Source organism: Emys orbicularis, chromosome 12 (genome assembly GCF_028017835.1).
Source record: "Emys orbicularis isolate rEmyOrb1 chromosome 12, rEmyOrb1.hap1, whole genome shotgun sequence".
In the NCBI taxonomy this organism is placed as follows: domain Eukaryota; kingdom Metazoa; phylum Chordata; order Testudines; family Emydidae; genus Emys; species Emys orbicularis.
Window position 1 is genome coordinate 31866151 of NC_088694.1, and position 27287 is coordinate 31893437.

Sequence of the window (27287 nt, forward strand, 5' to 3'; positions counted from 1 at the left end):
GAAAGCGGAGGTGGGAGAGTGGAGCATTTACCTACCCTTGAAACAGGAGAGTCCACTGCACACCTCATTTGGCCCAGGAAGCAGTGTTCTATGGTAGGAGGAAAACCCAGACTTTGCCCACCTACAGGCCTCATGGGCAGTGCACCATTAGCCTAAGGTCATCACATTTTTATTAAATGGAACCAATTGCAGCAATGCTCGACTTTACTATAGAAACACAAGCCATGGAGATTACAAATGCCAGCATGCAATGCTTCATCTAGAACCCTAGCACGGGCCAGGCATGGGACTGGAAACCTGGCACTCCCACATCTTCATCCCAGCTCTGTTGCTGCTGATTTCTGACACAGCCTTGGGCTTAGCTTCTCAGTGCCTAAGCAACAGAGTGTGGCTACACAGAAGTACCTCTCCGAGCCACTGTGAGAATTCCTATTTGCTGGGTCGGTGCTAAGTACTAGCATTGCCCTAACAGACTGAGTCACATATGCTGCACACAGGAAACAAGATAGTGCACAGACAGCTGCTAAGCCCTTATGGGCAAACAGAACCACAGCCCTTCTAAACAATAAAAAGATACATGGGCCCCTTAGTTAGGCCTTTATCCCTCTTCCTCTCCCTCCCTCCCCCAAGATGAACAGTTACAAGGCCAGCAGAGAAGCAGCGAAAACAGGAGTTATAACTAAATGGAGGGGGGAAGACGCAGAACTGAGAGAAAGGAACATGCGGAAGACAATCAAATTTAAAACAACAAATGAGAGAAATCCAAGAAATCCAAGCACTGCTATTAGGGACACAACTGTTTTTCTTGTAAATGTTACATACGCTACACAAAACTTTGGACAACCGAAGATTTTTACTGGGCAACATGAATTTTGGGCAGGACAAGCATGGTGGAAAAATACTTTCCCAGCCCAGGTCACATGGTCTTTAAACCAGTGCATAGATACCATGAAGCTTCGTGCATAAAGATTTCCCTGACTAAGTAATGCTTATTAGTAGAGCTGTCGATTAATCGCAGTTAACTCACGCGATTAACTCAAAAAAATTAATCACAGTTTTAATCGCACTGTTAAACAAAAGAATACCAATTGAAATGTATTAAATGTTTTGGATTTTTTCTACATTTTCATATGTATTGTATTCTGTGTTGTAACTGAAATCGAAGTGTATATTATTTTTGATTATAAACATTTGCACTGTAAAAATTATTAAAAATATTTTTCAATTCACCTCGTACAAGTATTGTAGTGCAATCTTTGTCCTGAAAGTGCAACTTACAAATGTAGATTTTTTTTGTTACATAACTGCACTCAAAAACAAAACAATGTAAAACTTTAGAGCCTACAAGTCTACTCAGTCCTATTTCTTATTCAGCCAATCACTAAGCCAAACAAGTTTGTTTACATTTACAGGAGATAATGCTGCCCTCTTCTTATTTACAATGTCACCAGAAAATGAGAACAGGTATTTGCATGGCACTTTTGTAGTCGGCATTGCAAAGTATTTATGTGCCAGATATCCTAAACATTCGTATGCCCCTTCATGCTTCGGCCACCATTCTAGAAGACATGCTTCCATGCTGATGACGCTCGTTAAAAAAAAAAAGTGTTAATTAAATTTGTGACTGAACACCTTGGGGGAGAATTTTATGTCCCCTGCTCTGTTTTACTTGCGTTCTGCCACATATTTCATGTTATAGCAGTCTTGGATGATGACCCAGCACATGTTGTTCGTTTTAAGAACACTTTCACTGCAGATTTGACAAAACGCAAAGAAGGTACCAATGTGAGATTTCTAAAGATAGCTACAGCATTCGACCCAAGGTTTAAGAATCTGAAGTGCCTTCCAAAATCTGAGAAGGACGAGGTGTGGAGCATGCTTTCAGAAGTCTTAAAAAGAGCAATACTCCAATGCGGAAACTACAGAACCCGAACCACCAAAAAAGAAAATCAACCTTCTGCTGGTGGCATCTGACTCAGATCATGAAAATGAACATGCGTTGGTCCGCACTGCTTTGTACTGTTATTAAGCAGAACCTGTCATCAGCATGGACGCACGTCCTCTGGAATGGTGGTTGAAGCATGAAGGGACATACAAATGTTTAGCATATCTGGCACGTGAATACCTTGCAATGCCGACTACAAAAGTGCCATGAGAACGCCTGTTCTCACTTTCAAGTGACATTGTAAACAAGAAGCAGGCAGCATTATCTCCTGCAAATGTAAACAAACTTGTTTTTCTGGGCGATTGGCTGAACATGAAGTAGGACCGAGTGGACTTGCAGGCTCTAAAATTTTACATTGTTTTATTTTTGAATGCAGTTATTTTTTGTACATAATTCTACATTTGTAGGTTCAACTTTCATGATAAAGACATTGCATTACAGTACTTGTATTAGGTGAATTGAAAAATACTATTTCTTTTGTTTTTTTACAGTGCAAATACTTGTAATCAAAAATAAATACAAAGTGAGCACTGTACACTTTGTATTCTGTGTTGTAATTGAAATCAATATATTTGAAAATGTAGAAAACATCTAAAAATATTTAAATAAATGGTATCCTATTATTGTTTAACAGTGTGATTAATCGTGTGATTAATCATGATTAATTTTTTTAATCGTGTGATTAATTTTTTTGATCGAGCGATTAATTGCGATTAATTTTTTTTATTGCTTGACAGCCCTACTTATTAGCGAGACAAAGCGGGGGAGGCAATATTCTTTATTGAACCAGCTTCTGGTGGTGAGAGAGCCGAGCTTTCAAGCTTATACAGAGCTCTTCCTCAGCTCAGGTAATATTGCGTGTGCCTTGCACGGCAGCTTGGTTTGGAGAGGAGCACAAACACCAGGAAACATTTCCCAACACAGCGAAATCCACTGCACTGGGCAACAGCCCTCCAGGTCAGTAGCAGGAGCTCCACCTCCAGGGACATTTCAAACTAGAGGGGGCAGCACACTAGCAGGAAGCTCCTAGCAGAGGGACTGTGGGTGTAAAACAGGGGTTCTCAAACTGGGGATCAGGACCCCTCAGAGGGTCGTGATGTTATTACATGGGGGGTCGCGAGCTGTCAGCCTCCCCCCCAAACCCCGCTTTGCATCCAACATTTATAATGGTGTTAAATATATAAAAACATTTTTTTTTAATTTATAAGGGGGCGGGTCGCACTCAGAGGCTTGCTGTGTGAAAGGCGTCACCAGTACAAAAGTTTGAGAACCACTGGTCTAAAACATCTTTCCTGCTCTAATGTGCAGAGCTCTCAGTTCCCCACTGCTGTACACAGGCTCCCCAGAGCGCTGCTCAGCCGTGCAGCAATAAATAGCAATCAACATTATCTTACCCAGTTCAACTCTACCCAAGGGCTTTCACTTCATTATTCTGAAGGCAGTTCCTCCCCACCAGACTCTTACAGACTGGAGGGAATTCAGATATTCCCCATTTCCACTCTTCTGCTCCCCCCCACCCCATTTATTTGGGGAGGGAGTGGGATGGGGGGATACCTGTCAACTACTGGGGTCCCACAGGGATCATTCACAGCCAAACACTATTCCATAGCGATCAATGATCTGAAAGAAACCAAAAATCATCGCTGAGCAGCTGATGGGCTGATAAACCGTGACAAGGACAGTGCAAAGTGGATCAGCTGGGGAACTGGGCTCATGCAGACATGTTTTAGTGCAGCCAAATGCAAGCTCACACATCCCGGCAGGAGGAATGCAGGCCATGCTCGCAGGCGGGGTGGGGGTGGGGGGGGGCTGTATCCTGGAAAACAGTGACTCTGAAAGGGGCTTAGCAGTCTTGGTGGAAACCAACTGAACAAAAGCTCCCGGCGTAGACTGGGGCTGAGGGTAACATGAGCCCTGGCTCTCTAACCAGGGGAGGGCAGAACAGGAGGAGTAGAGAGGTGCACTGATTCTCTGCATAGTGCTGGTGAAGCCATTGCTGCTCCAGCATCTCCAGTTCTAGCGCGCACACTACAATACTGAAAAGTGGAGGATGAGTCAGAGGAGCTGGGCTGAACTGGGGAGAGTCCAGGGCTCTGGATCCCCTGAGGATGGACTTTGCTGAATGTTCCTGCTTTCTGTGCTAACAAGCTCCGTTCTAAGTTGTCTTCCCAATAACTAATAAACTTTCTGTGTTACACGCTGGCTGAGAGTCATTGCTGATTGCAGAGTTAGAGGCAGGACCCTTTGGGGCGTGTGAGGCTTCCCCAGGTGTCCCATCCAGTGGGACTGGCTGCAGGGAGCCCATGGATGGACAGGGGGCTGAAGGCTCCGAGGTCAGACCCAGGAGGCGCTAAAGCCAAGGAGGTTTCTTGACCAGGTGAGTGCGCACCCCGAGTGGAGAGACACTGTACTAGAGTCCTGCCTGACTTCATTCAGAGCCGTGCCAGAGCGCCAAGCCTGTGACTCCGTGACAACACCCTGTGGGGCTCAAGGAAACCCCCTGACGTCAGCCAGAGAAGGCAAACTAGGGAGCGTGAAGCAGGTGTCTTCCCACAGGTGATGGGCGGGGCACTCAGCAGGCTGGACTCCATCCTTCGCCCCCGCCCTACAGGAACTGGAGAGGAAGGAGAAGTCTCCCTTCCCCTCCCCAGAGCTCCAGGCTGCCAACTGGCAGAAGAACTGAGGCAGTCTCCACCTGGAGGTTTAACAGTGTCATCCCTACAGCCCCACCCTGTCTCTCCTTTCAAGCGTGTTGTGCCCTTCCCCCAACCTACATACATAGCACAGCATCTGCTTCCAGCAGGCCAACCTGCCGTCAGGCCAGAACAGCCACCCACTCCTGAGAGAGCGACCTGTGCAAACTGCACAGGACTCCAGCTAGTAACAGAAATCCTGCTGGAGAGACCTCCACATGCCTGCTGAGCAACAAAGCCCAGACTCCTGGACTTCTCTAGGCTGCACAAACCCACTAGCCCAACCCTTTCACGGCAGCAGGGCTCATCCCTATAGGAGTGCTCACCTGCCTCCTGGAGCTGACATGTGGGGCTGGAAAGCTCTGTCTAAGCTCTCCCCTAGTGACCGCACAGCCCTGCCGGCTGGCTTGGCTCACTTCTGAAGTGAGGATAGCGAAAGTCAACTCCTCCTGTGGCAAGACTTTCACTGTCTGGCTCCTCTCCGCCAAGCCCAGGAAAGCTGTCATTTAAATCTAAAAATAAAAGCATGGGTGTATATCTCCACAGCTAATACACACACAGGCATCCCAGCAGCAAAAATGACAGAGGAACCAAGGTAAATATAACTCCAGCCGGCACCCAAAAGGTTCTACTGCCTCTGAAAATAGGCACTGTGCAAACAAAGCAGCATCTGTTCAGCGTGAGACGTGGACTGGTCTGTGAAAATACAGCACAAATGGCTCACTGCCACCATCCAGGTCTGACCCTTTCACATCAACACACAGCTCCGCTGGAAGCCTGCAAACAGCCAGCCATGAGTAGGGCAGGGAAGCCTCCCTCCAAAAGCCAGCTCCCGGGGCAATGGAGCATGCCCTGCGGCTGGGTAACTGTTACACAGGAGGCATGGAACAGAAGACTCCAGTGGGTCTGGGACAGGAGGAAGAAAGCTCTGCCCACTCGCGGAAGTAGGCAGCGCCCACAGCACTCACTGAAGTCAATATGAACTGTGGGTTCCGAACCCCAGCCACTCACCTTTGGAACAGTTGCCTGTGACATTTTAGAAGAAGCAATGTTGTAAAGAACCCACTGGCCTCAACTCATGCCAGCGCTAACCGTCCGTCCCCGCTGGGAAGAGCACAGGCTCCCAAGGCTCCATTCTGAAAAGACAGGGCTCCAGAGAAGATAATTTGGCTGTTTCCCTCATAGGTGCAGAGATAATTCTCACTCCCAGTCTCCCTGACATCACGGATTTTACATCTGGCCCCCATATCAATTAGGGAACTTTCCACCTACTGCAGATCTTGCCAGCATGCTTCCAACTACCCAACTAGAGCCTGATTTTACACTGGGTCTCACGGCTGCAGCAGCAGCTGCTGGGAGCAGAGCTTTGGCCCCTTTGCAGAGAGGACAGCCAACCCCCTGCGGAAGGCTGGCCAGAACGGAGGGTGCATTGCAGGGGCTCACTATGGCTAGACGCCAAAACTAACAACAGCTTCCTGTGAAACCCAGGCTGCATCTCTGCTGCAGAGGCCTCACAGGGAAAGGAAACAGGAACCTCAAAACAGCCATGACTTCTTGGGAGAAACTCAGCGAGGGGGCTGAGGGAAATCCCCTCAAATGCAGTGCTAGCTCCAGGCCATGAGTGCACCACAAGGGTGAAAGATGAGTGGATAGCATAACCAAAGCAGCCCAGCCAGAGCTAGAGGTATAGCACTACAGACCTGTGCCCCAGCTCCTGGAGTCACGTGATTACAGCTGAAGCTGAGCTTTCAGTTAAAAGAAAAAGTAATTTTCTAGCCCTCATGATTGTAAAAAGAAACTTGAAAATGTGACCCGAGCATGACTACCATCCCTGTGACATCTGCCTGAGTGTGCCGAGAGCCTGAGACAACAACTCCAAGAGAGAGGAACAGTCCCATGCTTCTTGATAGAGTGTTAATGTCAAGCCCCTGTGCCACCACCACCCCAGTATGTGCAGAAAGAGAACAGTGCAGGAGGCCTGGCCCACTCACCCAAGCAGATAAAGCCTGGCTGTTGAGGTAAGTAGTGAAACACCCCCTGCCTCTGTGGGGTGGGGAAAGGGTCCCCTGCTCCCACCCTTGTAGTTGCTCTCGAGTGATAGGGAGCCCCTGCAGCTGACTCCAGGGGAAAGGGTGGCCCTGCTGTTCTGAGGAGGGGGGCTGCTGCTGCTCCTCCCAAGGAAAGAGAGGGTCTATTGCTACTGAGGAGTCCGGTGGCACCTTAAAGACTAACAGATTTATTTGGGCATAAGCTTTCATGGGTAAAAACCCACTTCTTCAGATGCATGGAGTGAATCTGAAGAAGTGAGGGTTTTTACTCATGAAAGCTTATGCCTAAATAAATCTGTTAGTCTTTAAGATGCCACCGGACTCCTCGTTTTTGTGGATACAGACTAACACGGCTACCCCTCTTACACTTGGTCTATTGCTGCCACCTCTCTGCCCCCAGAGTGGTAACAGGGCTCAGCTGTGCGGCTCCACCCAGATGCCTTAACCCCGCCCTTAGATGCCTGTCCCAGGCCCTTACAACAGGATGGGAACATTCAGACCCTCACACAGGCTGCAGCCACTTGCCTCATGTTTTATTAAGGGCCAAAGGCCACGGACAACAGCCCATCGGGAAAGGCTGTTCTGGATGTGGCCTGGGCAGCCCAAAAGTCTTAGGGGGCAGGACGACCAAGCTTCCCTATTCCTGCTGGGGGACCCACCCCCTGCCCAGGGCCTGGAGCAGCAGGACAGGTTCTCCTGGGGCTGCCCTGAGTGGCAGGGCACAGGGCATTAAGGACAGCTCCCACCTCACGGGACAATGCTTTCTACTACCACGGCCGCTGCTGCCTGGAGCCCACCCTCAAGCAGGCCTAGTGGAGACAAGGCAGCACATGGCCCAAAGGCTTATTCCTCATTGACTTTACAGCAAGATTAAAAGCCCCAATCTCCCATGTGCCTCCACTAGAGCCTCCTCTGCCCCAGGCCATGGCGCCTGCTCAGCTCAGTGAACCTTGAGATGAGCCGTTTGGCCTTTCAGGGCTTGGGCATTTCAGACCGACAGTCAGCAAAGTAGCCTCCCTCCCTCACCTTCCCAGGCGCACTGCCCCAATCTGGGACTGACTGCCAGAGGGGCAGGCAGCGCCAGCAAGCACTCAACCTCAGCCCCTTTGCCACACTGACCAGCTTTCACAGAGGCCGATTCTTCGGGTTCTGGGTGTCTAAATAGTAAGGAAAACAAAGATGAACCCAGCCCAACTCTGCTCCCATCCAGCCTCAGTTTAATTGCATGCTATGCCGTGCAGAGCAACAAGCGCCAGCTGCCCCCAGGGTACGTCTGCAGGTTCACTGCTTTCAAAAGCCTGGGAACCATTCCAAAGCTGGGCTTTTGGAAATACTGTACCTCCATTGAAATGAATCTCCGAAGCCCACATCCTGGCTCTTTCCTGTCCAGCCAAAAAAAGATTTAGCATAGAAAATATACAGCAAGTTTAACAATACCTCACCGAGAAATTATTAGAAAAAATATTACAGCTTGGATCACAAGCACTGCTGTGCATTCCTGACAAGGAGCTATGCACTCAGCTACAGCAGCAATCTGACCTCGCAAACTAATGATCTTTTGGTAATTACAACTCAGTTCCTCTGCATGCCAAGACATTTCCTGTGCAAACGTGGCAAGATGTACTCAACAACACTCCTGGGCCCCTAGATGGCACCTTTCATCCGAGGATCCCCAAGCGCTTTCCAAGCATTAACGCCACCCCATCTTCCCCAGAGGTAGTTGAGTCAGGAGTAGAATTGAGGAGCTCTGCTTTAACTGCTAGATGCACTCCCTGAATTCCTCTTGTATTGGGAAGAGGGCACTGTGATCCTGTGACCCGAAACATCAGGAGATGAAAAGGCGCTCAACAGATGCCTCCTCACAGGCAGGGGCAACTGTCTGGAAAGTTTTCCTCTTAAACATTAAAGGAGATTCCCACTGTTCCCTCATTTCCACCAAACAAGGAAAAAACTTCTGGGGAAGGATTCCCATTGGCAGACGCCGATGTCAGCACGGATTAGGCAGCGAGGGAAGCATTATCAGCAGACTGACAAAGCGGCTGCTTGCCCTTCACGCACAGCTTCAGAGCAGGAGGCAGCAAATACTCAAGAGAGTCAGCAAGCCCACAAGAACTAGTCTGACAGCAGCATTACTTCCACTGCTCTGCAAGGATCCTGCCCACCAGCCAACAGGCAGCCTCCAATCCTCTTAATGCCTTCATGAGACAACAGTAAGCTCCCTAATCTCTGAGGGTCATGGTCAGAGCCACACAGCTGCTCCCCCTCTCTAAAGGGAGGTGACATCTCAGATGCACTTTCCAGGGCACTCCCAAGCTAAGATGGTTGTTTCCAGACCAACGGGCCTCATCTACATTAGGAAATGGTATCTTTGAACACGGCGCTGGCTCTAGCTAGTACCTATCTGGCCCCCAGCACCACAGTATCTGAGCACTTCACAATCTTTAATGGATTTATCCTCCCAACACCCCTGCCGTGCTATCAGCCCCATTGTGCAGAGGGGGAATTGAGGCACAGGGAGACAAAGTGACTGGCCCCAGGTCCCACAGGAAGTGCATAGCAGAGCCAGGAATTGAACAAAGGGCTCCTGAGTCCTGAGCACCCAACCTCTGGTCCCTCTTCCCATAGGGCTTAACCACACCCAGCTAACAGCCCCGGTGAACACATGTTGTTCTACATCAGGGGTAGGCAACCTATGGCACACGTGCCGACGGCGGCACGCGAGCTGATTTTCAGCAGCACTCTCACTGCCCGGGTCCTGGCCACCGGTCCGGGGGGCTCTGCATTTTAATTTAATTTTAAATGAAGCTTCTTAAACATTTTAAAAACCTTATTTACTTTACATACAACAATAGTTTAGTTATATATTATAGACTTATAGGAAGAGACCTTCTAAAAACGTTAAAATGTATTACTGGCATGCGAAACCTTAAATCAGAGTGAATAAATGAAGACTCGGCACACCACTTCTGAAAGGTTGCTGACCCGTTCTACATGGACCTCAGAAATAGGGTTGCCAACTGTGGTTGGATGTATTCCTGGAGGTTTCATCACATGACACAATCTTTCATTCCTGGAGCCTCCGGGACAATCCTGGAGGGTTGGCAACCCTACCTCAAAAGTCCAGATTAGCATTGTGTCAGCACACAGGACTGTAAGCACAGGTAAAATGTGCTAGTGTAGACGGGGCCACAGGCTCTGGGAAGGCTGAATCCCTGGTGTGGATTACAGTGTACGAGGACAAATAAACCTGAGGGCACCACGGGCCCGCTGGCAGCTTTCAGGCCGTGGTAAATCACTGGGGGTGCACCTGGCAAAGTCTGAAAGACAACCCCCCTAAATCCCCAGGGGACCGGATCAATGCTAACCACTCTTTCCCCACTCTCACAAGGAACATCACATCACTGGTATTCTGACTAGCTCAAGGATGCAGCCGAACTCCCCGCACCACCACCACTGTCTTCAGTGCTTCCTCTCAGCATTAGCAAGAAGGCCCTAAAGGAGGGGAATGGGCTGAGAGTTGGCAGCTGCTGCCTGGGCCGTTGGTGCAAAGAGAAGAACAGCCCAAGAATGAGAGCGTCCTGCAGATTAGAAACGGCTCTGACAAAACATCATACTAGGGCTGTCAAGCGATTAAAAAAATTAATCGAGATTAATCGCGCTGTTAAACAATAATAGAATACCATTTATTTCAATCTTTTGGATGTTTTCTACATTTTCAAATATATTGATTTCAATTACAACACAGAATACAAAATGTACAGAGCTCACTTTATATTATTATTTTTATTTCAAATATTTGCACTGTAAAAAACAAAAGAAATAGTATTTTTCAATTCACCTAATACAAGCACTGTAGTGCAATCACTTTATCATGAAAGCTGAACTTACAAATGTAGAATTATGTACAAAAAATAACTGCATTCAAAAATAAAACAATGTAAAACTTTAGCGCCTACAAGTCCACTCAGTCCTACTTCAGCCAATCGCTCAGACAAACAAATTTGTTTAAATTTGCAGGAGATAATGCTGCCCGCTTCTTGTTTACAATGTCACCTGAAAGTGAGAACAGGCATTCACATGGCACTGTTGTAGCCAGCGTCGCAAGATAGTTACGTGCCAGATGCGCTAAAGATTCATATGTCCCTTCATACTTCAATCACCATTCCCAGAGGACATGCGTCCATGCTGATGATGGGTTCTGCTCGATAATGATCCAAAGCACAGCGGACGGACGCATGTTCTTTTTCATCATCTGAGTCAGATGCCACCAGCAGAAGGTTGACTTTCCTTTTTGGTGGTTCAGGTTCTGTAGTTTTCGCATCTGAGTGTTGCTCTTTTAAAACTTCTGAAAGCATGCTCCATGCCTCATCCCTCTCAGATTTTGGAAGGCACCTCAGATTCTTAAACGTTGGGTCGAGTGCTGTAGCTATTTTTAGAAATCTCACATTGGTACCTTCTTTGCGTTTTGTCAATCTGCTGTGAAAGTGTTCTTAAAATGAACATGTGCTGGGTCATCATCCGAGACTACTATAACATGAAATATATGGCAGAATGCAGGTAAAACAGAACAGGAGACATACAATTCTCCCCCAAGGAGTTCAGTCACAAATTTAATTCATTCATTATTTTTTTAACGAGCATCATCAGCATGGGAGCATGTCCTCTGGAATGGTGGCCGAAGCATGAAGGGGTATATGAATGTTTAGCATATCTGGCACGTAAATACCTTGCAATGCCAGCTACAAAAGTGCCCATGCAAATGCCTGTTCTCACTTTCTCACATTATAAATAAGAAGAGGGCAGCAGTATCTCCCGTAAACGTAAACAAACTTGTTTGTCTTAGCGACTGGTTGAACAAGAAGTAGGACCGAGTGGACTTGTAGGCTCTAAAGTTTAACATTGTTCTATTTTTGAGTGTAGTTATGTAACAAAAAAAAAAAATCTACATTTGTAAATTACACTTTCACAATAAAGAGATTGCACTACAGTACTCATATGAGGTGAATCGAAAAGTATCTTTTATCATTTTACAGTGCAAATATTTGTAATAAAAATAATAATATAACGTGAGCACTATACACTTTGTATTCTGTGCTGTAACAGAAATCAATGTATTTGAAAATGTAGAAAAACATCAAAAAATATTTAATGAATTTCAACTGGTATTGTATTGTTTAACAGTGTGATTAATCGTGATTAATTTTTTTAATTGCAATTAATTTTTTTGAGTTAATCACATGAGTTTGCTATTAATCGGCAGCCCTATATCATACATAATGTATGCAACTGCTCCAGGGACTGGGCATTGGCCCACATCAGTCGAGCTGTGAACTGGGAATAGAACAGGATTCTGCAGCCACAGCTACACAACTGACTGTTACCATTTTTGTTCTGGAACAGGCTGCCTGTGTAACTAGCGAAACCAGCAAGACAGCACAGCTGCAAACTACTTAAAACTTTTACAGCTAACTTTGCAGTGTAGGCTGATCCCCATCCAACAAGGGGAAAAGGGGGAGATCCCCAATGCTATCTCTTTCGGAACAAGAGGATCAGAGCTGGGACTACAGAGGACGATGCGGGCACCACCAGCAGCATCTCTCAAATGAGCAGGCAGCCAGAACCCAGAAGGACATACGTGGGACAGCCAGGAAAGGGAACACTGCAGTCTAGGAGCCTCAGGAATGCTTAGTAAAGAGACCCATTCATGATCACACAAGGAATAATAAACAACTAGATGAAAACATTTGCAGATGACTCAGAGCTATTAACTGTGAGGAATGTCAACCCGACCTAACCAAGGTAGGTGAATGGGCAACCAAAGGGCAGATGCAATTCAGGACTGACAAACATGCAAAGGGCATGCACACTGAAGGGAATAATACAGAACTATTCACAGCTTACTAGGTTCTAAATTAAAAGGATCAGATCAGAAAAAAGTCTAGGGCATCAGTGCAGATGGCTCAATGAAGAACTCTGCACAACCTTAATTCAGCCCCCTAATGCATATGCATTAGGATACAGCCTTTAATTATGCACGTATATACTATTTTTTCCACAGGACTCTTGCCCCAGTGAGTGTACAGGATGGACGGTGCTCACTGCATGAGTCGCTATATAATATTTTGCTCTATCCTTGTTGTTCAATGAGTGGCGCTGGGGCTCATTTTACTGCATATTATTCAAAACGTGCTCTGAGGACAGAGCTATTCATTTCCTTATAAGTTTTTCTATCATGCTCATCGCTATAGTATCTGAGTGCGTCACAAACATTAAAAAATGTATTTTCATAACTCCCCTGTGAGGTGAGGGAGTATTATCCCCATTTTACAGACAGGGAACTAATGCTCAGAGAGATTAAGGTTAAAAGTGTCCACTAACTTTGGGTGCCCATTTGAGATGACCAAGACCTGTTTTTTCCAGAGCACAGCTCACCAGTGTTCAGGTCACAAAGTTGAACACTCAAAAGTTAGGAAATGCCAGAGGCAACCATATGCGCTGTGGGAAAAACATGATCATACTGCTAAAGGTCAAGATACACTATGACATGGGATCGGATGCATTCCTAGCTATCCACAGCAATCCTAAATAATCGCATGATCAAAATTGCATTAAGTTTACATGTTTTGCTTAATAGATATTGTATTGCTTCTATCTGCTACAGCCTGATGATGGCATTCGTTAGGTTTTCTAAAAATAAACAAATAGATTTTTGATATTATTTTATATAAAACATTACAAAAATCATTTTATATGGTAGCTCTTCTATGGGACACGTTTACCTCTTGTCAAAGTTGTTTATTGTTATTTTTATTTATTTTGCGGACGCCTTTTTCTAAGGAGATTTACAATTTAGGGTTACAATTGTTAAAATATGCATTATATAGAAACAAGGACGATTCGGCTGTAATGTTACAGAACTGCAAGTTACAGTTCAGTAAATACTAATACTAATAGTGCAGTACTAATAGTGGAGTATCTGCAGTAAAATGATAAATGCAAGGGAAGTACAATACATGAAGTGCAAAAATAAAATGCAGTCCGATATTTATAATTAAAGTTGTCTTATTTTTTATCATTTCTTCATATTATAATTATACCTTAAATATTATAATGTGGCTACATTTTGCATTCTGGTTATTTACATTACAGTTGTGCTCTGTGGGATTTTTAAATAGTATTTTAATTCCCCGGCCACTTTGGCCTTGGCCCCTCCACTTCTACAAAGGTTCTGGCGCCCTTGGCACAGATCCCACTGGCTTCAATTGCAGCTGTGGGTGCTCACCACTTTTGAAAAACAGACCCAGGGTCTCAAATTGGGCACTCAGAAAATGAGGAAAACGCAATCGGTGACCACCAGCTCAGTTTAAGTGACTTGTCCAGCACCACACATGAACTCTGTGATTGAATCAGGACCAGTTCTCCAGGGCACCGTGTAACTGCCTTAGCCATGAGACTGAACTCACTCTTCGTGTAATCCCTGCCTCATTCACTGCACACCCTGCAAGTTCTGCCAACAGATGAGGTAGAATGACAACAGATAACTGCCTCCTTTACTCTTGAGGGCATTCTGCGCCAAAAAATTAAAAATTCTGTGCACAATATTTTAAAATTCTGCAAATTGTCAAATAAATGTGGAGGCTCCAGCATGGCATTGGGGAGCACAGGCCACTGGTTTCACAGAGGTGGGAGATCATTGTGAACCCCCCCGGGACACAGACTCAGTGGGGAGGCTGCACCCAACCCTGACACAGTGCAAGGACCGGGCCTGCCCCAGAAACACCTCCGTGCCAGGTGCATAAGGTGTCGGCCGGCAGGCTCAGCAAGGCAGCTGTGACACTCTGTATCTTGGGGGAACACCCTGCACCCCCGTGTTCATCCTTATAATATGATTGTATGTATGATTGTGGCTCCATAGCTCAGGGGTTAGAGCACTGGTCTTGTAAACCAGGGATCGTGAGTTCAAGTCTCACTGGGGCCTCGTCTGTTAATTTGTATGGTCAGAGTGTGTTGGGGGGAGGGATAGCTCAGTGGTTTGAGCATTGGCCTGCTAAACCCAGGGTTGTGAGTTCAATCCTTGAGGGGGCCATTTGGGGATTTAGTTGGGGATTGGCCCTGCTTTGAGCAGGGGGTTGGACTAGATGACCTCCTGAGATCCCTTCCAACCCTGATATTCTATGATTGTGTGGTATCCAAAGCAAAGTTTGTCATGTCGGGTGTCTTCAGAAGGCAAATGATGCACTGAGCATTGTTGTAATTTCATGTATATAGTTATGAGGCTGAAAGTGTGTCCTCATAGCTTAAAACAAGCCCAGGCAAAACTCTCCAGGAACAGAAGGGCAGTTCACACCTCATCAGTGCATGTATGGGACAAAAAGCCCAGCCTCACAGGAACAAAGGACACTGGCCTAGGTGACAACAAAGGATCTGTTGGACTCTCAAGTGAGTCACCCCCCCTTCCCTTGACCAGTTTGGGACTGCGATGAGGTAATGCTCACCTGACTCTGAAGAGGGGGTGGGGCAAAGCCAAGAAGGAAGAAAGAACATGATAAAAGGGAGTGACGATTGCCATGCTCTTCCTCTCTTTTCCACCTCCATCTACAGACACCACCACCACCAAGCGACTGAAGCGCTGATCAAAGGGGAGAGCCTGGCTGTAGGGCAACCAGCCAGACTGTGGTGAGAAGCATCTAAATTTGTAAGGGCACTGAAAGTGTTAAGATCAGCTTAGAAAGCGTTTTGCTTTTATTTCATTTGACCAAATCCGACTTGTTGTGCTTTGACTTAGAATCACTTAAAATCTAGCTTTTGTACTAAATAATTGTGTTTGTTTATTCTACCTGAAGCAGTGCGTTTGGTTTGAAGTGTGTCAGAGACTCCCCTTGGGATAACAAGCCTGGTACATATCAATTTCTTTGTTAAATTGACAAACTCATATAAGCTTGCAGCGTCCAGCAGGCATAACTGGACACTGCAAGACGGAGGTTCCTAAGGTTGTGTCTGGGACCAGAGATATTGGCTAGTGTCATTCGGTTGCACAATCCAAGCAGCTTACATGCCAGAGGCTGTGCGTGAACAGCCCAGGAGTGGGAGTTCTCACAGCAGAGCAGGGTAAGGCTGGCTCCCAGAGTCAAGGATTGGAGTGACTTAGCAGATCACCAGTCTAGATAACACCAGTGGAACGTCACAGCAGGATCCAAGTGTGGAGGGGCTTAGTGTGGGGGGATCCAGGTGTGGGTTGAGAGGGTTCTATGAGGGGCAATCTGGGTGCAGGTGGCTCAGTGGAGGGGATCTGGATGGACAGAGGCTTGTTGGGAGGTTGTGGGTGCAACGGTAATGGGACTCTGCAAGGGGGTCCAGGTGAAGGTGGTTGGGGCTCAGTGTGGGGGGGTCTGGGCATGGGGGGCTCAATAGGGGGTTCCAGATGCTGGGGGAGTGGGGCTCTGTGGGGTGGGGCTCCAGGTGCAGCTGGTTGGGGCTTGGTAGGGTGGGGATGCAGGTGGCTCGTCCCCCAGGTGCAGGGGGAGTGGGGCACATCGGGGGGGTGACGCTCAGTGGGAGGGTCTGGGTATGAGGGGGTCTGGATGCACCGGTGCTGGGCAGACTCGGGAGCAGCTCCCTGTACAGTGACCCCTCTCCCTGCAGTTGAGGAGTGATGGGTGCAGGAAGCACGGGGGGGGAGGGAGAGTTTGCAGAGCTTCCTACAGCTGGGGGAGAAATCTGGGGGTGGGTTTGACACGGCCCCAGATGCCATGCAGGGGAAGAGGAAGTCCAGTCCTCTCCAGTCCATCTAGGACCAGCAGCTGAGCCTGACGCAGGGTAGGGGCCTCCATCAGGGTCTTCCCCAGTCTCACCCCCTACCCCACAGTGATTTACCTCTCTGCCGGCTGCTCTGGGCACCCGAAACATACTGCTGGGGAGGGTCTCATGATTGTTATTGTGTCTTCTCTTTGCTTCCCCATCAGAAAGTCATTTTTCTGCAGGGAAGCAAAGAAATCTGCGGGGGACATAAATTATGCATGTGCACAGTGGCGCAGAATTCCCCCAGGAGTACTCCTTCACTGCACAACCCTGATACATTCCCAGAGCAGGTCCATCCTGTGCACTGAATGAGAGGGGGGACAATAGTATAGTAGAACCTGAGAGTTACGAACTGACCAGTCAACCACACAGCTCATATGGAACCAGAAGAGACGGGGGGGAAGCAACTACAGTACAGAACTGTGTTAAATGTAAATTACTAAAAAAATAAAGGGAAAGTTTAAAAAAAAGATTTTACAATAAGGAAATTATTTCTGTTCTTGTTTCATTTAAATTAAGATGGTTAAAAGCCACATTTTTCTTCTTCATAGTAAAGTTTCAAAGCTGTATTAAGTCAATGTTCAGTTGTAAACTTTTGAAAGAACAACCATAATGTATTATTCAGCATTACAAACATTCTCCATTCCCAAGAGGTTCGTAACTCTGAGGTTCTACTGTATCTGATCATGTAACTAAAGCAGGGGTCGGCAACCTTTCAGAAGTGGCGTGCCGAGTCTTCATTTATTCACTCTAATTTAAGGTTTTGCATGCCAGTAATACATTTTAACATTTTAGAAGGGCTCTTTCTATAAGTCTATAATATATAACTAAACTATTGTTGTATGTAAAGTAAATAAGGTTTTTAAAATGTTTAAGAAGCTTCATTTAAAATTAAATTAAAATGCAGAGCCCCCTGGACCGGTGGCCAGGACCCAGGCAGTGTGTGTGCCACTGAAAATCAGCTTGCGTGCCACCTTTGGCAGGCGTGCCATAGGTTGCCTACCCCTGAACTAAAGACTGTATCATAATGCTTATGCACAGGGGGGCCAAATTAAGGTTGCCTCTGGCATTTCCTAACTTTTGAGTGTTCAACTTTGCGACCTGAACACTTAACATCTTTTTGTTAATGTAGTTTCTGACATTTCTTGAAAACTTAAAAATTGTAAGGTTTGTTTTTTCATCACATAGAACCACAGTGACCTCTGAGCACCGGTCATCTATCCACAGCACAGTCCTCTACCAGTAGCGCTAATGGAGTAACTGGTAGCAGGAGTAGCTTGTCATCCTCTTTGTGGACCAGCCACTAACGGGGGAGGAGGTACCCGATGATATGTGCTGATAGCAGAGGAACGTGGAGACTCAGGAGTAGCGAATTCAGTCCCAGGTTTTGTAAGCAGTCATGGATTCTTCTGCCCCAATCTCCCAACCTCTCCCTGTCCTCTTCTGCTCCTAATTCACTCTCCCCAGACCCTGCCCACTCTTCTACTGTCCAACTCCTCTGGCTCCTCCTGTCAATGGTTCCTCCCCACTCCATGGCTCCTGCTCATCCTCCCCTGCTTTGTTCCTATCCCCCATCCCAGTTGTCTGCCTCACTTTGCTCCTGTTCCCCACTTTTCAGTTCCTAATTCCCCCTTCCCAGTGCCCTGCATTCTCTGCCATCACCCTACCCTATTCCTAGCCCCTCTGCATTCCAGTCAGGCCGCTTCCTCCTCCTTCAGGCTACCTGGGCACCAGCAGGAGAGCCAGTCTCTCTGCTGTCAGTTCCTGTCCCCTGTAACACTATAGCACCTGGCAGCTAGGAGCAGCAATTGCAGGGAAAGTCATGCTTAGCCCCTGTGGGATGGAGCTTCCTCTGTGGGGACAGCACATGCAGTCTGGTAGGCACTGCGAGGGAATGGAGCATGCCCAGTACAGATAGAATCATAAGGGAACTTAGCAGCCAAACTCTAACCCGTCTCTACTGAGCATGTGCAAAATGAGATTTTGCTGGGACTTGTAACTTGGCCAAATTTGGGCATATTTTCTCAAGGACAGCACAAGGCAAATCCTTGACACCAAGTCCCTTCTCCAAAGCCTGGAAGCACTGGAGCTTCTCAAAGGAAAAGGGAAGTCGTTTTTTTTAACATGAGCAAAAATAACATTTTCCCAACCTTACTCTGAGACATAGCTGAACTGTTTTAGCTGAAACTTTAAAACAAAAACAAAACAAAACACAGCCTCAGGCAAACACCCTTATATGAGAAATTTCAGCCCAAATCGTTTCAGTTTGTCAAAGTTATCAGCAACTGAAACCAGGGTCTTATAACAGGAAGCGCTGGGCAGGGGCGGCTCCAGGCACCAGCGCAGCAAGCGCCTGCCTGGGGCGGCAAGCCGCGGGGTGCAGCCTGCCAGTCGCCCTGAGGACGGCAGTCAGGCTGCCTTCGGCGGCATGCCTGCGGGAGGTCCCCCGGTCCTGAGAGGCGCCCCTGCTCTTACACACCCCAAATACTCCATCCAGCACCTCCCAAATACCATCTCCCAGTACACACACACCCCTCCAGCACCCCGAAATACCCCCTCGAGGTCCCCCCCGCAGCAGTGTCCTCTATTAGGGAACTTGAAATACAGGTGGGGTCACCCCAGATACAGTTGAATTTTAAAGGCGGGTGTTTCTGTTCTCCCTCATGGTGTGACCGCAACAGGGCCAGGCTCTGGAAGTCTCAATGAGCTACAATCCCCGCTGTGTCCGCAGAGGCAGTTCCAGGCGGGCGGGGTGATTCCCTGCACAGCCCGGGCAGAGGCAGCGTTGCCCTTTTCTCTCCCCTCATTCCGAAGGCTTGGCCTGGACCCGTGTCACAAGGTTGTGTGAGCTGGGTACACGCTGGGAAAAGCCCTGAGTGGGGGGACTCAGGCTGGTGCAGAGAGGGGAGCAGAGCCCGGAGGCCTCCAGCCTGGCTCTCTCTCTCCTTCCCCTCTCCACCTAGTACCTTGTGTACCCCGCTGCGGCTGGGCTGAATCTCGCCCCAGGGGGCCCAGCCGAGGGACACCCCGTCTCTCTCTCGCTCTCCCGGGGGTCTCTCCCGGAGTCAGGGTCACCGTCCACTGACGGAAGAGGTGCCTGGCAGTTGCGGGGAGTCTCGCTTGCTCAAGTGGAGATGACTCCGTCCAAGGCAGAGTTGCGCCTGCCGACATTCCCCGCTCCGGTGGGGTCTGTCCACCAGATACCTCGTCCCTGGAGCGCAGGGTCTCACCTCTGCCCCACACGGAGGGAGCCCTCATTGCTCAGTGTATAACAGGGAGGTCTCCTAGCCTCCTATACAACACGAGCAAGAGCCTTGTGTCCAGCAAGTATAAATGGGAGTGGTTCCCCCTGGGCTTTGTCTGTGGGTCCGGAAGCTAGGTGGGCGCCGCCCCTCACTCCCAGGCTGGGGTGGCCGCATGGCCGGAGTGAGACTGCTGTCTAGCCCCGTCCACATGGGGGGCAGAGAGGGGGACACGGGGGCACACACCAGAGCTCCTCACCTATGATATAGGAGCACAAGCCCCATGGACTCTCGCCCTCGGTTTTACAATTGTACTTCTTTTTTCTTTCTTTTTGTGTGTGTGTTTTTTCTTAATAGTTATATTTTTACCTTTTTAATATATTTTACTTGTATTTCCTTTTTGATTTTATTGTTGTTTATATATATTTTAAGTTTCATTTTATTTTATTTCCCCTTTTATGGTTTTTATGTATTTTACAATTCTTTTATTTTTCAGTTTTTATTATTTTACTTTTTTTACGTCTGTTAATATTTTAGTATTTTATTCATTACTATTTTAAATTTATTTTGCACTTTTTATAAATGTATTATTTTTTCTATTTTTTATTCTACTTTATGTGAATCGTATACTCTGTTGTCCAGTCATTTGGGCTCCTATCTTCTCTCACTCCAGTGAGGATCTTCAGCCTCTCACCCCATCATGGTAGTCATGCGCCGCCCCAGCCAAATCTCTTTGTCCCCTGACTCCAGCCAGACCCTCCACCACCACCATTCCAGCCCATGGTGCTGAAGCGCACCCCCTGGCTTGAAGTGGTTTCCATCCTATGTTTACAGATTGGTTCACTGACTCTCAGCACCCCACTATAAAAATTGTTCCAGCACCTCTGATCCAGCCTGGTCCCTTGTCCCAGGAGTCAGCTGACTGGTGTGGGGGCCAAAGGGCTGAGCTGGGTTTTACAGTTCAGTCAACATAACCAATAAAGCATGTGTAAGCCTCTGTGAAAAAGTGGTAGCCTAAGGGAGTTAGGCACCAACCTTTTAGAGCATAAAGTGCTATAGAAAGTTAACAGTACTCCTATGTTTTACCCCACCCATAAAACTTTGGCTGTTTTATCAAAATGTAAATTAATGTGACCATTTAACATAACTTTCTTAAATCCAAGGAATGAGTTTAGTCCATAAGGGACAAATTGTCAAGGCCCCAGGGCTCACATAAGTCAGGGATGGGCATTGTTTTAAGAACGTGAATAGAATAGACTCTGACTCCTGGTTACGAAGAAAACAATTCAGTGATAGAGTGGGGATACACAACTGCAGTTATTGCTGTAGCTCCATAAGCAGGCTGAACCGACTTCTTCCCTGCCTCCCATCTCTTCTCTTCCCCCCCTCTGGTAGATGCATAGGGAATCTCCTAGCATGGGGCACCTAATTCGTCTCTCCTTTCCTGGACTAATCCATGACCTCAGTGGAATCATTGTGATCTATTACCTCTTACTAACCACCAGAAGGCACACTGGATGCACAAGCCTAAACACAAATATTCCCTTTGAGTAAAGCAAGTAGAGGAGGGAGTTTAGAAGGGGAGTGGGAAGGGAGTGGGAGTCCCTCGCCAGCCGTAACCCCATCCCCGTGGCCCCCCCCTAAAACCTATAAACCAAACCACATTCCAAAACTTCCTTCTGTAAACCACCCTTTCACTAACTAGGATACAATGCAGGCAGAAGCCCAGCAGCAGAGTGGGGGCTATCCAGTTTATTGCACCGACTGTTGCATGTATGATTACCTGCCCTGTGGACGGGTGGCATGTGTGTGCAGTCGGTGCAAGGAGCTCCTGGCCCTCAGAGACCATGTACGGACTTTGGAGGCCAGGGTGGCGGAACTGGAGGAGCTGAGAGAGGCAGAGAGGTTTGTTGATGAGGCTTTCCGGGACACTGTAGAATTGTCCCACCTCCGCTTAGACAGCACCTGTGCTGTTAAGGAGGAAGAAGGGCCCAGGGAAGTAGAGCAGTCAATGGGAGCAGAGGGAAACTTTCCCGTAGTTGGGACCCTCCTTCCAGATGGTTCTGGGGTTGCCTCTCGCACTGAGGTTGCCTCTCCGGGGGAGGGAACTCCAGTTTCTAGGAAAAGGCAGGTGTTAGTAATGGGAGATTCGATTATTAGAAATGTAGATAGCTGGGTCTGTGATGACCGGGAGAACCGTATGGTGACTTGCCTGCCTGGTGCGAAGGTTGCGGATCTCTCGAGGCATCTAGATAGACTTATGTGTAGTGCTGGGGAGGAGCCGGTGGTCGTGGTACATGTAGGTACCAATGACATAGGGAAGGGTAGGAGAGATGTCCTGGAAGCCAAATTTAGGCTGCTAGGGAAGAGACTGAAATCCAGGACCTCTATGGTGGCATTTTCAGAAATGCTCCCAGTTCCACGCGCAGGGCCAGGTAGGCAGGCAGAGCTTCAGAGTCTCAATGCGTGGATGAGACGATGGTGTAGAGAGGAGGGGTTCACGTTCATTAGGAACTGGGGAAACTTCTGGGATGGGAGGAGCCTATACAGGAGAGATGGGCTCCACCTAAACCAAAGTGGAACCAGACTGCTGGCACTAAACATTAAAAAGGTTGTAGAGCAGTTTTTAAACTAGGAGATGGGGGAAAGCCGACTGCTGCAGAGGAGCGTGTGGATCGGACACAGACTTCCCTTAGGGGAGAGTCTGATGATAGAGAATCTCCAGGTTATAGTCAGGAGCAGAGGACTGAAAAGTATAATGTAAGGGCCGGATCAGATGATAAACAGCCACATAAAAAAGAATCTGGCACATCAGAAAAAGACAGGCTAATAAACAGGGACAAGTTTTTAAAGTGCTTGTACACAAATGCCAGAAGTCTAAATAATAAGATGGGTGAACCAGAGTGCCTTGTGATAAAGGAGGATATAGATATAATAGGCATCACAGAAACCTGGTGGACTGAGAGCAATCAATGGGACACAATCATTCCGGGGTACAAAATATATCGGAAGGACAGAACAGGCCGTGCAGGGGGAGGAGTGGCACTATATGTTAAAGAAAGTGTAGATTCAAATGAAGTAAAAATCTTAAGCGAATCCACAGGTTCCATAGAGTCTCTATGGATAGAAATTTCATGCTCTAGTAACAATATAACATTAGGGATCTATTATCGACCACCTGACCAGGACAGTAATAGTGATGATGAAATGCTAAGGGAAATTAGAGAGGCTATCAAAATTAAGAACCCAATAATAGTGGGGGATTTCAATTATCCCCATATTGACTGGGAACATTTCACTTCAGGACGAAATGCAGAGATAAAATTTCTCGATACTTTAAATGACTGCTTCATGGAGCAGCTGGTACGGGAACCCACAAGGGGAGAGGTGACTCTAGATTTAATCCTGAGTGGAGCGCAGGAGCTGGTCCAAGAGGTAACTATAGCGGGACCGCTTGGAAATAGTGACCATAATACAATAGCATTCAACATCCCTGTGGTGGGAAGAACACCTCAACTGCCCAACACTGTGGCCTTTAATTTCAAAAGGGGGAACTATACAAAAATGAGGGGGTTAGTTAGACAAAAGTTAAAAGGTTCAGTGACTAAAGTGAAATCCCTGCAAGTTGCGTGGGCCCTTTTTAAAGACACCATAATAGAGGCTCAACTTCAATGTATACCCCAAATTAAGAAAAACAGTAAAAGAACTAAAAAAGAGCCACCGTGGCTTAACAACCATGTAAAAGAAGCAGTGAGAGATAAAAAGACTTCCTTTAAAAAGTGGAAGTCAAATCCTAGTGAGGCAAATAGAAAGGAGCACAAACACTGCCAACTTAAGTGCAAGAGTGTAATAAGAAAAGCCAAAGAGGAGTTTGAAGAACGGCTAGCCAAAAACTCCAAAGGTAATAACAAAATGTTTTTTTAAGTACATCAGAAGCAGGAAGCCTGCTAAACAACCAGTGGGGCCCCTTGACGATGAAAATACAAAAGGAGCGCTTAAAGATGATAAAGTCATTGCGGAGAAACTAAATGGATTCTTTGCTTCAGTCTTCACGGCTGAGGATGTTAGGGAGATTCCCAAACCTGAGCTGGCTTTTGTAGGTGACAAATCTGAGGAACTGTCACAGATTGAAGTATCACTAGAGGAGGTTTTGGAATTAATTGATAAACTCAACATTAACAAGTCACCGGGACCAGATGGCATTCACCCAAGAGTTCTGAAAGAACTCAAATGTGAAGTTGCGGAACTATTAACTAAGGTTTGTAACCTGTCCTTTAAATCGGCTTCGGTACCCAATGACTGGAAGTTAGCTAATGTAACGCCAATATTTAAAAAGGGCTCTAGGGGTGATCCCGGCAATTACAGACCGGTAAGTCTAACGTCGGTACCGGGCAAATTAGTTGAAACAATAGTAAAGAACAAAATTGTCAGACACATAGAAAAACATAAACTCTTGAGCAATAGTCAACATGGTTTCTGTAAAGGGAAATCGTGTCTTACTAATCTATTAGAGTTCTTTGAAGGGGTCAACAAACATGTGGACAAGGGGGATCCGGTGGACACAGTGTACTTAGATTTCCAGAAAGCCTTTGACAAGGTCCCTCACCAAAGGCTCTTACGTAAATTAAGCTGTCATGGGATAAAAGGGAAGGTCCTTTCATGGATTGAGAACTGGTTAAAGGACAGGGAACAAAGGGTAGGAATTAATGGTAAATTCTCAGAATGGAGAGGGGTAACTAGTGGTGTTCCCCAAGGGTCAGTCCTAGGACCTATCCTATTCAATTTATTCATAAATGATCTGGAGAAAGGGGTAAACAGTGAGGTGGCAAAGTTTGCAGATGATACTAAACTACTCAAGATAGTTAAGACCAAAGCAGATTGTGAAGAACTTCAAAAAGATCTCACAAAACTAAGTGATTGGGCAACAAAATGGCAAATGAAATTTAATGTGGATAAATGTAAAGTAATGCACATTGGAAAAAATAACCCCAACTATACATACAACATGATGGGGGCTAATTTAGCTACAACGAGTCAGGAAAAAGATCTTGGCGTCATCGTGGATAGTTCTCTAAAGATGTCCACGCAGTGTGCAGAGGCGGTCAAAAAAGCAAACAGGATGTTAGGAATCATTAAAAAGGGGATAGAGAATAAGACTGAGAATATATTATTGCCCTTATATAAATCCATGGTTCGCCCACATCTCGAATACTGTGTACAGATGTGGTCTCCTCACCTCAAAAAAGATATTCTAGCACTAGAAAAGGTTCAGAAAAGAGCAACTAAAATGATTAAGGGTTTAGAGAGGGTCCCATATGAGGAAAGATTAAAGAGGCTAGGACTCTTCAGTTTGGAAAAGAGAAGACTAAGGGGGGACATGATAGAGGTATATAAAATCATGAGTGATGTTGAGAAAGTGGATAAGGAAAAGTTATTTACTTATTCCCATAATACAAGAACTAGGGGTCACCAAAAGAAATTAATAGGCAGCAGGTTTAAAACAAATAAAAGGAAGTTCTTCTTCACGCAGCGCACAGTCAACTTGTGGAACTCCTTACCTGAGGAGGTTGTGAAGGCTAGGACTATAACAATGTTTAAAAGGGGACTGGATAAATTCATGGTGGCTAAGTCCATAAATGGCTATTAGCCAGGATGGGTAAGAATGGTGTCCCTAGCCTCTGTTCGTCAGAGGATGGAGATGGATGGCAGGAGAGAGATCACTTGATCATTGCCTGTTAGGTTCACTCCCTCTGGGGCACCTGGCATTGGCCACTGTCGGTAGACAGATACTGGGCTAGATGGACCTTTGGTCTGACCCAGTACGGCCTTTCTTATGTTCTTATGTTCTTAAGTGGGCTAAATATCTTCTTTTAAAAAACAGCTCTGACAAATGCTGCATTTAATAAATCCCTTTGCAGATCAATTCCAACAGCCAGGGAAAAGTGGTTTTACTGAACAGCCATTATGGATAAAAGCAAGGGGAACAAAGGAAATTGCACTGCAGAATTGTGAAGGAGTGGGGAAGCATGACAGTTGTAGCTACAGAATAAGTGGGAAACAGGGCCGGCTCCAGGCACCAGCTGAAGAAGCAGGTGCTTGAGGCGGACAATACCAAGGGGTGGCACTCCGGCCGCTATCGGGGCGGCACGTCTGGGTCTGCGGCGCTGTAATTCGGCGGCGGGTCCCTCAGTCTCTCTCGGAGCGAAGGACCTGCCACCAAATTGCCACCGAAGAGTGGAATGGTGCGATCGTGCTGCCGCGGCTTTTTTTTTGTTTGTTTGTTTGTTTTGCCGCCCCCTGGAGCCGGCCCCGGCACTGGGCAACCTTAACTAAAAGGCAGCACTACCAGCCCCCAGAGAATAATGCTCCAGACAGCACACAGCCTGGAGCAGCCAAAGGAGAGCAGTCTCCCACACAGGCAGGAGACTCGTGTTGCAGAGGGCCTGCTGCTCTGATGACACTGCTTCCTCCATTGCTGGCTATCACAGCCCCACTGGCAGTGAGCTCCATCCTCCACAGAGCTCAGCATGCTGCCTCTGTAGCCTTTCCCGCCCCTCTGGACTGGGAGGGAGGGACAGAACGAGAAGCTCCCACCCCACCTGAGGCTAAACTCGTTGTCTCCTAGATTTTGAGAGCAAACCCCCTCCAACAGTTCAAACCTGTAGATCACCCAGGCACCTCAATCTCATTAACCTCCGAACCCACGACAACAAATTCTTCTCCCGTTAGAGAACACGCATGAGTAACTTCAGGGAGAAAGCAGCTTTTCTGAGGAAGCTGCAAGGGATGGCAGGGGGCAAAGGGGGGTGGGATGGACTGAGGGTTGGTCTACAGTGCAACTAAAAGCCTGCGGCTGCCAGTGCCAGCTGACTCAGGCTCGCAGAACTTTTAGGCTATGGGTGGACATTCGGGCTCAGGTTGGAGCCTGGGCTCTAGGACCTTGCAAGGTGGGAGGCTCCCAGAGCTCAGGCTGCAGTCCCAGCCTTAACTCTACACTGCAATTACCCAGCCCCGCAGCGCGAGCCCCACAAGCCCGAGTCAGCTGGCGTGGGCCAGCCACGGGTGTCTAATTGCAGCGTAGACATACCTTGAGTTACCGAGATTATAATGGTAAGATGGGGACTCAACCACACAATTACTGTGTGTAACTGACACACCAAACCTGATATTACTTTAGGTGCCGGTTGTTTTCACAGGTGCACTCCCACAAAGACAACCTCATCTTGAGGCAAAAAGCTGTAGAGCCTCAGAATAAGAATGGAAAGTTACCCATCTAAGGCAGTGACATTTTTAAACATATGGCATTAGCAAAATAATGGCCTTCTGTCTTGTTAAGTTTAAAGGCTGCCAGTCATTGATAAGCCAAGACACAGAGCCCCTTGAAAATCCATACAACCCACTGACATAGTTTAGAAAGGAATTGGCTATTTCTCCATCAGCAAAGTCCACTAGACACTGGTGGTTAAATGCATCAAACAAAGATAACTCTGTTTTCATCACAACTTTCCTATGCTGTTTCAGTCTTCAGGCAATCTCTCAGGTTGCAGCTGTCCCTGTCTGC

At 47.1% G+C, this 27287-nt stretch overlaps 1 protein-coding gene and 1 non-coding gene across 2 annotated transcripts in view; one reads left to right on the plus strand and one right to left on the minus strand.

The window, feature by feature from the left end:
• Window positions 1-27287, minus strand: part of LOC135886963 (rho GTPase-activating protein 39-like) — a 141162-nt gene that overhangs the window by 72168 nt on the left and 41707 nt on the right. The gene's annotated exons all lie outside the window — the stretch shown is intronic.
• On the plus strand, window positions 14592-14664 carry TRNAT-UGU (transfer RNA threonine (anticodon UGU)). The gene has a single exon. It is a non-coding gene; the product is annotated as a tRNA-Thr (tRNA).